This window comes from Triticum urartu, chromosome 6A, assembly GCF_056163025.1.
Source record: "Triticum urartu cultivar PI428250 chromosome 6A, HENAU_Tu73, whole genome shotgun sequence".
NCBI lineage: Eukaryota > Viridiplantae > Streptophyta > Magnoliopsida > Poales > Poaceae > Triticum > Triticum urartu.
Genome location: NC_141878.1, coordinates 522,863,841 through 522,880,826, shown reverse-complemented (window position 1 = coordinate 522,880,826; position 16,986 = coordinate 522,863,841).

Below are 16,986 nucleotides of genomic sequence, written 5' to 3'. Positions count from 1 at the left end.
GGGATGGATCGGTGCGGGACGCCGAGATCCGGGATGGAGGGAGGTGTTTGGATCGGTGTCCTGGTGGATCTCATCCACCCGGACCGGATCTGGGATGGAGCCGTCCAGATCGGCGGAATCCGAGGCCGGCCATGGAACCCGGGCGGTGCAGAAGCCGAGGGCGAGGCGGCGGCGACCGGACGGAGGACGGCGGCGCGCTCGCCAGCGTAGGCTTGGCGGCTCCTCTCGGTGAGGCCAGTGGTGCAAGGCGGCGGAGCTCCGGCGGGGCATGGCGGCGACCGGGTGCCGGAACAGGGCGGCGGCGCTCCTTGGCAGTGGCGGAGCGGCGCCAGAGCGCTGTGTCGGCGACGGGGCAAGCTCGTCGACGAGCGCGGGCATAGCGGAGAAAGGTGGCAGCGGCGGAGGGAGGCTCGGGCGCTCGGGCCCGGGGCGGCTCGGGCGGGCCGGAGATGGGCCGGCGGGCCAGGCGCAGTGGAGGGGAGCCGGCGATGGCGATGTGGCACGCCGTGAGTGGAGGAGGGAGGCGGCGCGCTGACGTGGCGGCCCCTGGTTGGCCGGAGTGAGGTGGCCGGCTGGGGTGGACGCGTCCGGTGCGGACGGACATGTCCGACGGTGCGGAGGGAGTTGGATCTAGGGTTTGTACTGCGCGAAATTTCGAGGGGAGTCACATATTTATAGGTAGAGGGAGCTAGGAGAGTCCAAATGAGGTGCGGTTTTCGGCCACGTGATCGTGATCGAATGACTGAGATGATGGAGGGGGTTTAGGTGGGTTTTGGGCCACTTTGGAGAGGTGTTGGGCTGCAACACACACAAGGTCTTTACGGTTCATAGGTTAACCGTTGGAGTATCAAACGAAGTCCAAATGGTACGAAACTTGACAGGCGGTCTACCGGTAGTGAACCAAGGCCGCTTGGCAAGTCTCGGTCCAATCCGAGAACATTTAACACCCGCACACGAAAAGAGGCAAAAGGAGGACGCCGGAGGACATAGGAGCGCCGGATTGCAAAATGGACAACGGGGAAAATGCTCGGATGCATGAGACGAACATGTATGCAAATGAGATGCACATGGTGACATGATATGAAATGCATGGCACGCAAGCAAATGACAAGGCAACAACAGCAAATAACTGGAAGACACCTGGCACAACAGTCTCGGGGCGTTACACTAGCGTAGCAATGACATCAAAAAACGGACAAGCCATGAAAATATCAAGCTAGCTATCTTACGATCATGCAAAGCAATATGACAATGAATGCTCAAGTCATGTATATGATGATGATGGAAGTTGCATGGCAATGTATCTCGTAATGGCTATGGAAATGACATGATAGGTAGGTATGGTGGCTGTTTTGAGGAAGGTATATGGTGGGTTTATGGTACCGGCGAAAGTTGCGCGGTACTAGAGAGGCTAGCAATGATGGAAGGGTGAGAGTGCGTATAATCCATGGACTCAACATTAGTCAGAAAGAACTCACATACTTATTGCAAAAGTTTATTAGCCCTCGAAGCAAAGTACTACTATGCATGCCCCTAGGGGGATAGATTGGTAGGAAAAGACCATCGCTCATCCCCGACCGCCACTCATAAGGAAGACAATCAATAAATACCTCATGCTCCGACTTCGTTACATAACGGTTCACCATACGTGCATGCTACGGGAATCACAAACCTCAACACAAGTATTTCTACTAATCCACAACTACCCACTAGCAAGACTCTAATATCACCACGTTTAAATCGCAAAACTATTGCAAGGAATCAAAAATATCATATTCAGTGATCTACAAGTTTTATGTAGTATTTTATGAGTAACCATGTGAATGACCAATTCATGTCATCTCTCTAAATAGATATAAGTGAAGCAAGAGAGTTTAATTCTTTCTACAAAAGATATGCCCACGCTCTAACAAATATAAGTGAAGCAAAAGAGCATTCTACAAATGGCGGTTTTCTATGTAAAGAGAAACAGACAATCCAAACTTCAAATGATATAAGTGAAGCACATGAAGCATTCTATAAAGCCATACTCAAAAGATGTAAGTGAAGTGCATAGAGCATTCTATAAATCAACCAAGGACTATCTCATACCAGCATGGTGCATAAAAAAATGAAAACTAAATGCAAAAGACGCTCCAAGATTGCACATATCGCATGAACGAAACGAGTCCGAAAACATACCGATACTTGTTGAAGAAAGAGGGGATGACTTCTGGGGCATCCCCAAGCTTAGACGATTCATTCTCCTTGAATATTTACTTGGGGTGCCTTGGGCATCCCCAAGCTTGAGATCTTGCCTCTCTTCCTTCTTCTCACATCAAGACCTTCTCGATCATCGAACACTTCATCCACACAAAACTTCAACAGAAAACTCGGTAAGATCCGTTAGTATAATAAAGAAAATCACTACTCTAAGTACTGTTGCAAACCAATTCATATTTTGTTTTTGCATTGTGTCTACTGTAATATAACTTTTTCATGGCTTAATCCACTGATATGAATCGATAGTTTCATCAAAACAAGCAAACTATGCATAAAAACAGAATCTGTCTAAAACAGAACAGTCTGTAATAATCTGAACATTCACCATACTTATGAAACTTGAAAAATTCTGCCAAAATTAGGAAAAATAAAAAAATTGTATAGAAAGACAGTGAAAAAAGAATCAGAACCATTCGACGTTCCAGCTAAAATGTAAAATCGCGCACTACAGCCAAGGTTTCTGTCCTGCACCGTACAGACCATCAAGCAAATGTAAATATCCTAAAGGGAAACCTTGGCGCATTATTTTTATAATACAATGGAATTGTACAAGGGGATAATTATTTTTGTTGAAAATTTTCTGTAATCAAGATTCACAAAGTTGTCGTGAGCATGAACAAAGTTCAAGGACCTCTCCCACTTCAACAATGCTTGTCTTTCTCACTTTCACTTTCCTTTTTGAAAAAGTTTTGGGTTCCCCTCTTTATTTTTGTTGTTTTTAAACTATATGAAAGCACTCAACAGAAATAAATGACTCTCTAAAACTTCCAGGTTGTCTCCCAGGCAGCGCTTTCTTTAAAGCCATTAAGCTAGGCATATAGTGCTCAAGTAATGGATCCACCCGGATCCCAAGGTATATCAAAGCCAATTTTAATTAACAATGATTTGTAATTTAGTAGTGAGCACAAAGTAACATATATCATGCAACAACGAAGTCTAACTCTCTTCCTATGCATCGACATGTCATAAAAGAACAATTCATGCACACATAGTAAAGGCCAATGCATAGTACAAACAGTTTCTTGCAATTTTATCATATTGGAAACATAGAGAGGTGGAGATATAGTTCCTCTCTCATAATAATTGCAAGTAGGAGCAGCAAGCACATGCATATTATATTCATCAAAATCATCATGTGCAACGGTAAAAGGCAACCCATCAATATAATCCTTAATAAGGGCAAACTTCTCCGATATAGTGTAGTTGGGAGAATTCAAAAAGATAATAGGACTATCATGTGTGGGTGCAATAGCAACAATTTCATGTTTAACATAAGGAACTATAGCAATTTCATCTCCATAAGCATAATTCATATTAGCATCTTGGCCACAAGCATAGCAAGCATCATCAAAAAGGGATATTTCAAGAGAATCAACAGGATCATAACAATCATCATAGCAATCATCCTTCGGTAAGCATGAAGGGAAATTAAACAATGTATGAGTTGAGGAGTTACTCTCATTAGAAGGTGGGCACGGGTAGCTAATCCGCTCTTCCTCCTTTTGTTCTTCGCTCTCCTCCTCATCTTTTTCATCCAATTAGCTCACAGTTTCATCAATTTATTCTTCCATAGACTCCTGCAAAATACTAGTCTCTTCTGGGACAGCGGAGTAGTCCTCAATATATGGTTCAACATAGGCATTAGAAGCATAATTATTATAGCAATATTTAAGTATGGCAAAATTTTCAGTTTTGTAAAGAGTAGCATTATACTTTTCATTCAAAGAAGCAATTTCATAAGCACCCTTAAAAGCAACAAATTCTTCAATATGTTGAACATCATAGTAATTATAAACACCCTTAGCATACGAAGATACAATTCCATTATCACTCAACTCACATTGATAGGGAAGGTGTTTCTTAGGGTTTTCAGAACAACAAGTAAAATCATATATTTCACATAAATTCCAAGCATAGCATTGCAAACGATGAATTTGACCCAGTAAAAGTTTCCCTTTTTCAGATATACGGTGTCGCACATAACAAGCATGCTCATCTAAAGATTTGCCCTCAACTAAGCTAGTTGGGGTTTCAGCACAAGCACATAGGGATCGAAGATGATCCAAGTAATAAGCTTCAGGAGTGTGGTAGATTTTGAGTGGTTCTTCAACCATTGGTTCAGTAGGTACAACTAATTTTTTTGGTATTTTGCTTTTCCTACCCATAACTAAAGATAGAAAACAACTAAGAACATCAAATAAAAATTACTTAGTGATAAAGCAAACAAGCACACACGAGAATATTCACCCCACGCTATTGCTCCCCGGCAACGGTGCCAGAAAAAGGTCTTGATAACCCACAAGTATAGGGGATCTCAACAGTTTTCGATAAGTAAGAGTGTCGAACCCAACGAGGAGCTAAAGGCAGAACAAATATTCCCTCAAGTTCTATCGACCACCGATACAACTCTACGCACGCTTGACGTTCGCTTTACCTAGAACAAGTATGAAACTAGAAGTACTTTGTAGGTGTTGTTGGATAGGTTTGCAAGATAATAAAGAGCAAGTAAATAAAAAGTAGGGGCTGTTTAGATAAAGACACAACAAGTTAGGTTTAGTAAAGATCTTGTTGTTACGAGAAAGTTATTTGTCCCTAGGCAATCGATAACTGGACCGGTAATCATTATTGCAATTTTATTTGAGGGAGAGGCATAAGCTAACATACTTCCTATACTTGGATCATATGCACTTATGATTGGAACTCTAGCAAGCATCCGCAACTACTAAATATCATTAAGGTAAAACCCAACCATAGCATTAAAGCATCAAGTCCTCTTTATCCCATATGGAACAACCCCCTTACTCGGGTTTGTGTTTCAGTCACTCACGCAACCCACTATAAGCGAATCATGAACATATTGCAACACCCTACAGCGGGGATCCCTCATGCTTGCGCGACACGGAGAGCACCATAGGACAGCACCAATAATAAAACATGCAACTCAAACCAATCTTGATCATCAAATAGTCCATAGGACAAAAAGGATCTACTCAAACATCATAGGATAGCCATACATCATTGGGAAATAATATATAGCGTTGAGCACCATGTTTAAGTAGAGATTATAGCGGGTAAGAGAGGGGTTACACCGCTGCATAGAGGGGGGAAGAGTTGGTGATGATGGTGGTGAAGTTGTTGGTGAAGATTGCGGTGATGATGATGGCCCCCGGTGGCACTCCAGTGCCACCGGAAGCGAGGGGGAGAGAGCCCCCCTCCTTCTTCTTCTTCTTCCTTGAACTCCTCCCTAGATGGGAGAAGGGTTTCCCCTCTGGCCCATGGCCTCCATGGCATGGGAGGGGCGAGAGCCCCTCCGAGATTGGATCGATCTCTCTGTCTCTCTCTGTTTCTACGTTCTCAGATTCTACCCTTTCACCGTTTCTTATATTCCCGGAGATCCGTAACTCCGATTGGGTTGAAATTTTAACATGATCTCTATACGGATATTAGCTTTCTTGCGGCGAGAGAAGGGTATCAACCACCTTACAGGGTGGCCATGAGGGTCAGGGGCGCGCCTACCCCCCTGGGGCGCGCCCCCTGCCTGGTGGGCCCCTCGAGCACCGTCTTGCACGGATTTTTCTTCCCAAAAATCATATATATTCCAAAAAAAATCTCCGTCAGTTTTTATTCCATTAGGACTCCATTTGATATGGATATTCTGCAAAACAAAAAAACATGCAACAAACAGGAACTGGCACTGGGCACTGGATCAATATGTTAGTCCCAAAAATAGTATAGAAAGTTGCCAAAAGTATATGAAAGTTGTAGAATATTGGCATGGAACAATCAAAAATTATAGATACGACAGAGATGTATCACTGACGTCCTCCACCTTCTTGATCCAGTGAGACAGTGAGGTAGTGGATGATTTCCGGCAGCACGACGGCGTGGTGACGGTGATGGTGAAGCTATCTCCGCAGGGCTTCTCCTAAGCACTACGAAAATATGACCGAGGGTGTAAACGGTGGAGAGGGGGGCGCCGCACATGGCTAAGACAATGTTGTGGTGTGCTAGGTGCCCCCTTCCCACATATATATAGGTGGGGGAGGAGGGAGCATCCATGAGGCGCCTGGGCCCTATCTCAGATTTCATGACCTCAATCCATTTTTGAAATCTGGGCTCATCATAGTTTATTCATAGTTCGTCGGTTCCCTGTTGTCCAACAACATGACTTCCAGGACAGGATTGCCATACCACTCTGGTGCGGAACGTGTTCTGGTCAACCTATGAGGTTCAGTAGTAACTTGATCTGAAGTTTCATGATCATCATCATTTGCTTCCTCTCTGGTTGGTGTAGGCATCACGGGAACGGCTTTCTCTGATGTAATACTGTAACATCCCAAAATTCTAAATTTTGGAATGTTATATTAAATTAATAGTTTTGATTGTTTTTTTTGATTGTTGTGTGAATGATTGGGTGAAATTGAGTGCAATTTGAAACTTTTTGAAAGTTGAATGATAGGGAATGAAATGACTTTCCCAAACTTTCACTTTGCATTTTGATCTCAAAGAATTCAATTTCAATTCAAACACAAAACCCTAGAGTGAAGATGACATGACTTCTTCCATTTGAAATGAAAAAGGGTTTTGAAAAGATTTGAATTCCATTTGGACATATTTCAAATTCGAAAGCTTTATGCAACTCAATGATTTTTGTGAGAGAAGATAAAATGACTTCTTCAAATTATATGAAATAGAGTTGGAAGTGGTTTGAAATTCAAATTCAAAACGATTTTTATTGGGTTTTATCCAAATTATTTTTCTCCAAAAATAAATTATTTGGAAATTAGGGTAAAATGATTCCCTACAATATAAAATTGGAGGAAAGTAAATTTGAAATCATTCTGGTGTTTTAAAAATGATTTTTATTGGGTTTTCTTTCAACAACAACATTGTTTGACTTTTGTGAGTTTTTTGTGTATCTTATATGTACCTGAAAATATGTTCATGTTTTAGGAAATTTTATTCTGAAAATTTTGGTATATAATATGTCTATATAAAATTCTTATTGTTTTTCCTTTATTTTCTTCTGTGTGCTTATATATATATTTAAAAAAACGGCCGAAGCCAGCAGTGCCCAGCCTGAGGCCCATCTCTCTCTCTCCCTCCGCCGCGGCCCACAGCGGTTCAGCCCGCGCACTTGCCCGAAACCCCTCCCCACTGGTCGCCCGCTCCCTCTTCCCCCTCTCTCTCTCACTGACCGGCGGGCCCCGCCTCTTCTTCTTCCTCTGCACGCAACGACCGACTGGAGTTTGCTCGAACCGCCGCCGGAATCCCGAACTTCACGGGATTTGATCTCCCCGATTCGCCCCCTCCTCCAAGAACCCCCCCTATATATACCCCTCCTCCTTGTCCGTTCCACCCCTAAAATATGCCCCGAACCTCTCTCCCTCGCCGCCTATTGCTCGCCGGAGCTCCGTCTCCGCCACCGCGCCATTGTCACCCTAGCCACCCCTCCGTTACCCCCGATCCCCACCACCTCCACCAATCGCATCTACCCGTCCACCGCACCTCCCCGAGGACTCGCCCGAGCTCCTGCGCCCTTGGAACGCCACCGCCGCCGACCACCCGAACGCCACCACCGCCTCAAGCTCGCCGCCGACCGTCTCCGACCACCTCCACCGACGCCACGACCACCGTTGGACTTGTCGTCGCCTGCTTCATCTCCCTGGCCACCCCACTGACACCGAAGATCACCGGAGCGCCACCACCGTCGTCGCCCGACACACTCGCCATCGACCACCACCGCGGTGAGCTCTCTCTCTCTCCTCGTTCGTTCGATCTAGATTATACGATCGTGATTAGATTAGATCAAACAGTTAGTTTTTTACTAGATCGGTTTAGCTTCGGTTTATTTACGGTTTAGATCTAATCGGTTTAGCCGGTCGGTTTTTGTTTCACTAGCACGTGTGGTTTTGTTAAGTATCGACTGAGCGCAGTTTAGCTACCGATCACCCACCAATTTAGCCCAGTAGCAATGGGCCGCGTAGTTAGTGCCCGATTGTTTTTTTTATTTTCGTTTCTGTTTTAAAAACAGAACAAGTTTCAATCTTAGATTACTTGTATCTTTTAGCATACTTGATGTTTTTGAGTGATTCTAATTGCAATGTGTCACAAATTTGTTGAAGTTTCTGTTTGTGCCATTAGTTTTCAAATTTGAGTAATTTAAATTTGGATGTGATGAAATTTGTTCAAATCACTATTTTGGCCATAACTTGAGTTTGAAAGTATATTTTTAGTTGATTCTTTTTGCTCCTGGTAACTAGGACTTTTGCCTATCCAGTAGATTATACTGATTTATTTTTTAATTTATTTAAATTAGGGTTTTAGCAAAAAATAGTACTATTTTCTATGTAGTTTTGTTTTGATTGTAACTTAGTAAGTTTTGTTAAGATTTAATTAATTCTTTTGGCAAAGTTTTGTTGATTGAAATATACATATGTTAGACATCAGTGCATAATTTTAGAAATTATTTTTATTAGTTTTGCTACTGTTTAGGATTTCAGTTTAGCATAGCTAGTATATAGTGTATGTAATAGCTAGTATTGTAGTTATTATTGCTAGAAATTATTTTAGATAATTTATTTCTGTTGTTTCAATGGAAATAGATTTTATTTTCTGTTAACAATTTGTTTAGATTAATTTAGTGTGGTTATGAAAGTTATTGGTTGATAGTGTGTTGGTTTTCCCTAGTTTTCTTTAAAGTTTTCTTTGGATATTTATTTTGGTCTTCTTTGATTTCATTATTATTTTATTTATTTATTTTATTTAGTTGAGTGTTATTTCGATTGATAGTATTGATTGCTAGTATGTTTGCTTATATGAATGCTATGTTTGACTATATAGATTTTCAACGGAGTGACGAATAGCTCTACTAAGTAATTATTCTGAGAGCGTTGTTATCTTCATCAAGTAATACTAGGCAAGTTAACTTCGACCATGTTCTCCATACCTATGTTTATTTGCATGTAGTAGCACCCTTTCAACAATCTCTCCAGTAGTGTTATTGAATCTTGTAGTTGAGTAGAATGCATGAGGTAGAAACCCATCCCCTGTTACCAAACTCGGGACGTTACATAGTTTTAATGCTACGCTATAGTAGACGGGGTTTGGTATGAGTGCATGAGTACGTCAATGGCGACAACTTCATGATGGCACCGGCAAGGACTGCATCTTCAGGACTCCTCAAGATTTCGAGACTCGAGACAAGAATTCAATACACACTACTGGGTGAAGAACAGTTGACAGGCACCCTAGAGAAACCAGTGGTTAGCCAGGATGCATGGAGAAGCGCCATGACATCTTGTGGAAAGCTTCACCCATACTCAAAGAGACGGAAGAATACTTCATGCCCGGAAGCTTACCTGTGCAACCGCAAGTCACTATGGGCTCTGGCTTGGTTGACCCTAGTGGTGAATTTGGCTGGGACGGTGCTAGCAGATGTAGAACTACAGTAGGATTGGATGAGCACCGGACAGTGGTCAGAGGAACTCTTCGGAAGACCATGTTTCGATCGTCCTGTTCTCAAACATCATAAAGTGTGAGGACGAAAGGGGAGGGATCAAATCTTGCCGGTAAAGTGTACAAACCTCTGCAGAGGGTTAAAACCTAATCGATTAGCCATGTCCCCGGTTACGGACAATTTGAGCCTCTAGACTTGGATCTATCTTGGAACTCTCAACACCGGACTGATAACTTAATTGTGGGCAACTTATGATGATTTGGGCTATGAGACATCGGTTGGCGGAACCATGTCATGATAGAAAACTCCGTAGTACAAACTCCTGATATTCCTTTGTTGTAGGGAAAATAAAACCAGCTTTTATGCAAAAAACATCAGACATAGAGCCACAAAGCCATATTGCATATAGAATAATATTATCATCTGCTTCCTCATGTTGTGATCTTGCCGGTACATTTAATGTACTGACCTACACGGCTGCAACGTCTCATGTTGCAGATATGTTCCTTCCGACGAGTAAGAGTATGGTACAGGGTTATGGTCTACACTCAACCTGCAGATGGCGTTGATGGGACTCCACACCCGATTGTTTGTTTCCGCTGAGACTTATGAGGTATATATATATATATATATATATCAGTTTTACGTTATTTATACATGTGATTGCACTTTGATATATATATATTGATGTACTGTGTGTGTCAGCATACTGATCCAGGGATGGCACAGATACACAGAGGCTTGACCGTCTGAGGTCGGGTCGCTACAGATATGGTATCAGAGCACATGTTGACTGTAGGATGTGACCCTTGAAATCAGAAAGCCCCTAGGACAAGAAATCTCTAAAACTTTATTTTTAAAATAGTCCATTACTTCTCATCTTTTCTGATTTTATAAAATATCCTCTCTTACGTCAAATAGTTAGAATATACCCCTTTCCATTTTGACCACACGGAGGATCAACCGAAGCCACTCCAAGAAGGACAAAATATCGGACAACGGATGACCATTTCAGAGAAAACAGGATTTGACCATGCATTAGAAGAGTTGAAGCTACACTAGTTGAAGACTCCGACGACTTGAAGAATCAGAAGAATTATTTGACCGTTAGAGGACCAAACCCCTGTTATACACTTACGTTAGATGCGACGATTTGTGAGCTATCATTTGTTTGATGTTTTTCCGATAGCCACAAAATAAAACTCGTTTCTTCAAAACTATTGTTTGTATTGTGTGTATCCCTCCCCACCTCTCTCTTATCTCACCCTAAAACCCTTGGACCCAGTAGATGATGAATGAAGTTGGACTGGTATTCTCTGGACCAAAAACCCAGCCAGAGGCAGAGCTATGGATTTAGAACATGGAGAATCACTTCGGGAGAAATTTCGTTTCAAGGAAGAATGAAGTATCGTACGCTCTTCAGTACTTTGAAGGACGTGATGCAACATGGTGGCAGATGCGTCAAGCTATACAGGGATGGAATGGAGCAAGGACTTGGGAAGAATTTAAGAAGACTGTGACAAGATCCCATCTTATCCGGAAGCACCATGATACCCCAATAAATAAACCTTGTGCCTGCAAGATTTGTGGAGAAATAGGACACACCCAGGAGGAACAAAAGGATGGATGCCCTCATTGTGAGGAGAAACACCCAGCTGAGGAATGCCCAACTAGTCAGGTGACTTGTTTCTTGTGTGAAGGAACCACCCACTACCCAGCTCAGTGTCACATTTACCCCAAGGCGCAACAAACTATTCTGAAGCAGGAAGAAGGAATGAAAGAAGCCCTCCGAGGAGTTATGAAAGAACCTGTGACTAAGGAAAGTGTTGAAGACCCTGATGGAGAAAGCCTCAACAGATTTTACTCCAATGCATGTTATTCATGTGGAGAAGAAGGACATTTTTCACAGTATTGCACCAAGGAAAGAAAAGAGTATCTGGGATACTTCCCGATAGAAGAAGTGGAGTTTGATCCACAGGGAATAGAACATTTGATTAGAACAAAGAAAACCAAGAAGAGAAAACAAAGACACCCTCAGAACAACCCAATTTCTACAAAGAGGGACAAGAGTCATATTACCTGTTTTGAATGTAAGGACGTCGGACATTATGCCAATGATTGTCTCGAAAGGAAGAAAGGAACTCAAGGAGCAGACACCATCACCAAGAAGCCTCGAGACATGCCGGAAGTTATTTGTTTTTGTTGCAAGGAAGCAGGACATTTTGCTAGGGATTGTTCAAATCATGAGAAAGCTGGAGCTGAGTAGTGGAGATGTTGATATCGGTAATAAGGGTAGTATGGAAAACACTTTTCATGAGAATGCGGGGTTGAGTTATGTAATAGATTACTCAGAGATTGTTGGGGATATAGTTACTGGAGGTAAACCGGCTAGGCATGGCCGGATTAGCTCCATGATGATTGAAGCCCATTAAGAAGGCCCAAGGCTGAAAGACGGATTAAAGCCTGTAGTTGTGAACCGACTTTATCATGTAAACTTGTATTGTAAGTTAGAGGAATAGAGACCGAGCCGGACACCTCTATGATCCAGCCTCGGGACTCTGTAAACCGGCGGGCGTCAACCTGTGTATATAAAGGGACGATCCGGCCATGGTTTGAGGACAGAAAACAACGAATCGAGGGCCAGTCAAAGCGGATTCGCTCCCTGGTCATCGAAACCCTAGCAATACCAATCACAACTAGACGTAGGCTTTTACCTTCATCGAAGGGGCCGAACTAGTATAAACTCCCCGTGTCCCCTTGTCCGGTTTAACCCCTTTAAGCTAACTCGTTGCGATGGCTCCACGACTAAGTCCTTTCACAAGGACATCTGCCATGACAAACCCACGACAGTTGACGCCCACCGTGGGGCTATCGCACAATGGTTTCGAGTTCTTAAAGGGCAACTTTGATGGACTCAAGGGATACGCTGTGGGCCGGATGACGAAGAGTCGTCGCGGCAAGCTCTACATCAACAACACAGGATGGGGCCCTGAGGCCAATTCAATCGAATACGGGTAACGGGTCCCCTTTGGTGGGATTCACGTCTTCATCGGCAAGATTGGCGAACCGGGCCGTGAGCCGGACACCTACACCGACATCATCGAGATGGCTCAGCGTGCAAGCCCCTCCCTGGTTCAGCCCATGGCAAAGCATGTTTTCGTAGGTGTCATCCATGGAGCAGAATATGAGGACGGACCGGCATCCGATGGAGAAACCGCTGTCTGCTCCGACGATGAGTCTTCTGGAGAGACTGAATCGCTCTATCAGTTGCAGGATGGCCGGATTAGTGGAGGTTCTGAGGGCAACAGTATTTCCGGACTCCCCTGATCTGCCAAACCGGACTGCAATCTTCATGGCCGGTACACAATCAGCGCCCCACTCATCAACCGCCGCAGCAATGCTCTCTGGTTCAGCAACAGCCACGCCGGCGGGGGCAGGGAGCTCTGCACCACCTCTGGCTCAAGTTCTGTCTGACTTATTCGACGCTTTGGCAACATTGATGGTCGTGGAGGTGGATCTAGCAGCCCGGGATCAGCACAACACGGAGATCGCAAAGGTGAAAGATCAGATAACTCAGGCTAAAGCGGACCTAGCGACAGAGAACGCTAGGATGGCTACAGAACGGGCCGAGTTGGAAGCTCAGGCCTACCGGCTTAGGCTGGATCGGAATGCTTCAGAAGAAGTCATGAGAAGAAGATACCGATCGCATCTCCCACCGAGTTATGAGCCAAGAAATCTCTTCAATACGCCAGGAGCAGGAACTAGTAACCAGCCAATATTAAACCGGACGAAGGCGCCAGGGACAGGAGCGCCGGTTCAGCCGCGCACGACGGACCCGCCTCGTCAGAACAACATTGTGCCACGGTATGTTCCAACACCTCCCGGGCATTACTCCAACCCGTTGGACAACATTGTGGCCGCTGCTTCACGGTTGGCAGCCCTCCCAACCGACGGCGAATCACCAGTTGCGGTTGAGGCACGACGGGCCAGAGATCTCCTTCAAACGGCTCTAAACTAGCAGCAGGCATATTCACACAGTCATGAGAGGATTCATTCCACCCCCCGTCCAAGCCGGAGCTACAGCAGGCACGTTGAGGATGAACCGGCCGTGTCAAGCAGTGCACATCGCCGTAACTCACCGCGAGGGAACAACCCGGCAGGGGGAGGTGCTAATGCGCAGGATGTGGTGGATCATGGTCGCGCACGTCGAGAGGCCGAGTTAGCGGCTCTGCATAGAGCCCGTCAACCTACTCTGGTTCACCCTATGGCTTCAGTAGAGCCAGGTGTGGTATTCAGTTCCTTAGGGGTGACGTGTCTTACCCCCGCTTTGCGTAATTTAAGACTACCCAAGGACTTCAAAGGACCTCGTAAGGTACCCAATTACACCGCCGATCTGCAACCAGAGGCATGGGTTGAGAGCTACGAGATGGCAATGGAGATGTTAGATGTGGATGAAGCAGTATGTGCTAAATACTTCACCATGATGTTGGAAGGAACAGCTCGTACTTGGTTGAAGAGCTTACCAACTAATTCTGTCGGATCATGGGCCGAATTGAAGCACCGGGTTATCCAGAACTTCAAAGATACTTGTAAGCAGCCCATGTCAATTGTGGATCTGGCCGCTTGTGTCCAAGAGGATGGGGAGTCCACGACCCATTGGGTAAAGCGGGTCTCAGCTATTTTGCATTCATCGGATCGTATCAATGTAGATAGCACAGTGTTAACGTTTGAGGGCAATTGCCATTTTCTGCCGCTCAAACAGAAGTTAGAAAGGCTCAAACGTCAATGCAATGATATGTCAACACTTATGGCCGCTTTGGTTAAGTACGCCGATTCAGATAATACCAAAGACCCTGACTCTGAGGAGGAAAAACCGGGGAATGGGAAAAAGAACGGCAACACCAAGGGTCAGCAGCATAATCTGGCAGGCCATGGGAACAATGGTAAGCACAAGGCCGATAGTAGTTTGGACTTTGTAGCTAACACCAATGCTCAGGAGAATGGTCAGTGCCGTAAGGGTAAGCAGCCCCAGAGGGGCGGAGGTTCAGGCCCCAATTTGGAGCGGTTGTTAAATCAACCCTGTCCAAAGCATGGATCAAAGGAGGAGCCAGCATCGCATCTTTGGAAGGATTGTTATATCATGCGAGATTTCAAGAACTCCAATATATTTCAGTACGATAATGGCCTGCCCAGCGGTTCAGGAGGTGGTTTCCACGGGCCGGGTTATGGAGGCGGCAGTTCCGGTCCAGGATTTCAGGGCAATCAAACCAAACACAACAATCAAGGGAACCAGGGCAACCAGGGAGGTTACAACCATCAGGGGAACCAGCAGCAGCAGCAGTCGGGTTATCAGAGCAATCCCAAGCAGTTAAATAGTGGGCAATATCATGTCTTCACCACTAGCTTGTGTAAGCGTGATCAGAAGCTTCACAAGAGGGCAGTGAGCTCTATTGAACCGGCGGTGCCTCAGTATTTGTGCTGGTCTGAGCAACCCATTTTGTGGAGTAGAGAGGATCACCCGCCCCGGGTTGACAATCTGGGTCATCTGGCCTTAGTGGTGGCCCCTCAAGTTGGGGGATATAAGTTCACCAAGGTACTCATGGATGGGGGAAGTAGTATCAACATTTTATATTATGATACCTTCCGTCGTATGGGGTTGGCAGATAAGAATCTTAAACCGTCAAACACCGTTTTCCATGGTGTGGTGCCTGGTAAGTCTGCATATCCAGTGGGCAAGATAGCCTTAGAGGTGGCTTTTGGAGATGATCATGATTCAAGATCAGAAACATTGACCTTTGAGGTGGTAAAAATCAAAAGTCCATACCACGCTTTGTTTGGGCGACCGGCTTACGCTAAGTTCATGGCGAGGCCGATCTATGTTTATCTACAGCTTAAAATGCCAGGTCATAAGGGGACCATCATAGTACGCGGGAGCAGGAAGATTGCTTTGGAATGTGAGGAAGGTGATGCGGCTTATGCTGAGTCGGTTTGTGCCACAGAGGAGCTGAAGTTTTATAAAGACAAAGTTGATCCAGCAGATATGACTTCTTTAGAAAAGCCGACTACGGAACACGATCCGGCATTGAAATTTAAATCGGCCACAGATACCAAGATGATTGATTTTGTTCCTGGTGATTCATCCAAGTAGTTCAGCATCAGCGCTAACCTAGATCCCAAATAGGAAAGCGCACTCATCGAGTTCATCCGTGAGAACCGGGACATCTTTGCATGGAAACCTTCTGACATGCCAGGTGTACCGAGGGAACTCGCTGAGCACACACTTAACATTGATCCTAAGTTTAAACCGTTCCGGCAGTTTCTCCGCCGCTTCAATGAAGAAAGGCGCAAGGCTATTGGTTAAGAGGTAGCTCGGTTGTTGGCCGCAAGGTTTATCATGGAGGTCTTTCACCCAGAGTGGTTGGCTAATCCGGTGCTGGTTCTTAAGAAAAACGGCACTTGGCGTATGTGTGTAGATTACACAGACTTGAACAAGGCTTGCCCTGCAGATCCCTTTGCCCTCCCTCGTATTGATCAGATTATTGATGCTACGGCGGGTTGTGACCGTTTGTGTTTCCTGGACGCTTATTCTGGTTATCATCAGATCAAAATGGCAGTTAAGGACCAGGAGAAGACGACTTTTATAACTCCTTTTGGAGCCTTCTGCTATGTCTCCATGCCTTTTGGGCTCAAGAGTGCCCAGGCGACTTATCAACGTTGTGTTCAGAATTGTCTTCATAAGCAGATTGGGCGCAATGTTCATGCATATGTAGATGATATTGTGATAAAGTCCAGGAAGGAGCAAAACATTGATAGATGATTTGAGAGAAACCTTTGACAACCTCCGGGTTTACAATATGATGCTCAATCCGGAAAATTGTGTCTTTGGTGTCCTGGCAGGCAAACTCTTGGGTTTTTTGGTGTCAAACAGAGGCATTGAGGCTAATCCAGAAAAAATCTCAGCAATTACATCTTTGGCTAAACCGGCGTGTATCAATGACGTTCAACGTTTGGCCGGCCGGATTGCGGCTTTGAGCCGGTTTATCAATCATCTTGGGGAGAAGGCTATCCCTCTATATCAGATGCTAAAGAAAACAGATGATTTTGTCTGGAGTGAGGCGGCTGATAAAGCATTTGAGGATCTGAAGAGGCAGTTAGCTGAACCGCCTGTGCTTGCAGCCCCGATCGACAAAGAGTCATTATTGCTGTATGTGGTTGCTAATGCCCGAGCTGTTAGTGTGGCTATTGTGGTGGAGCGCAAGGAAGGT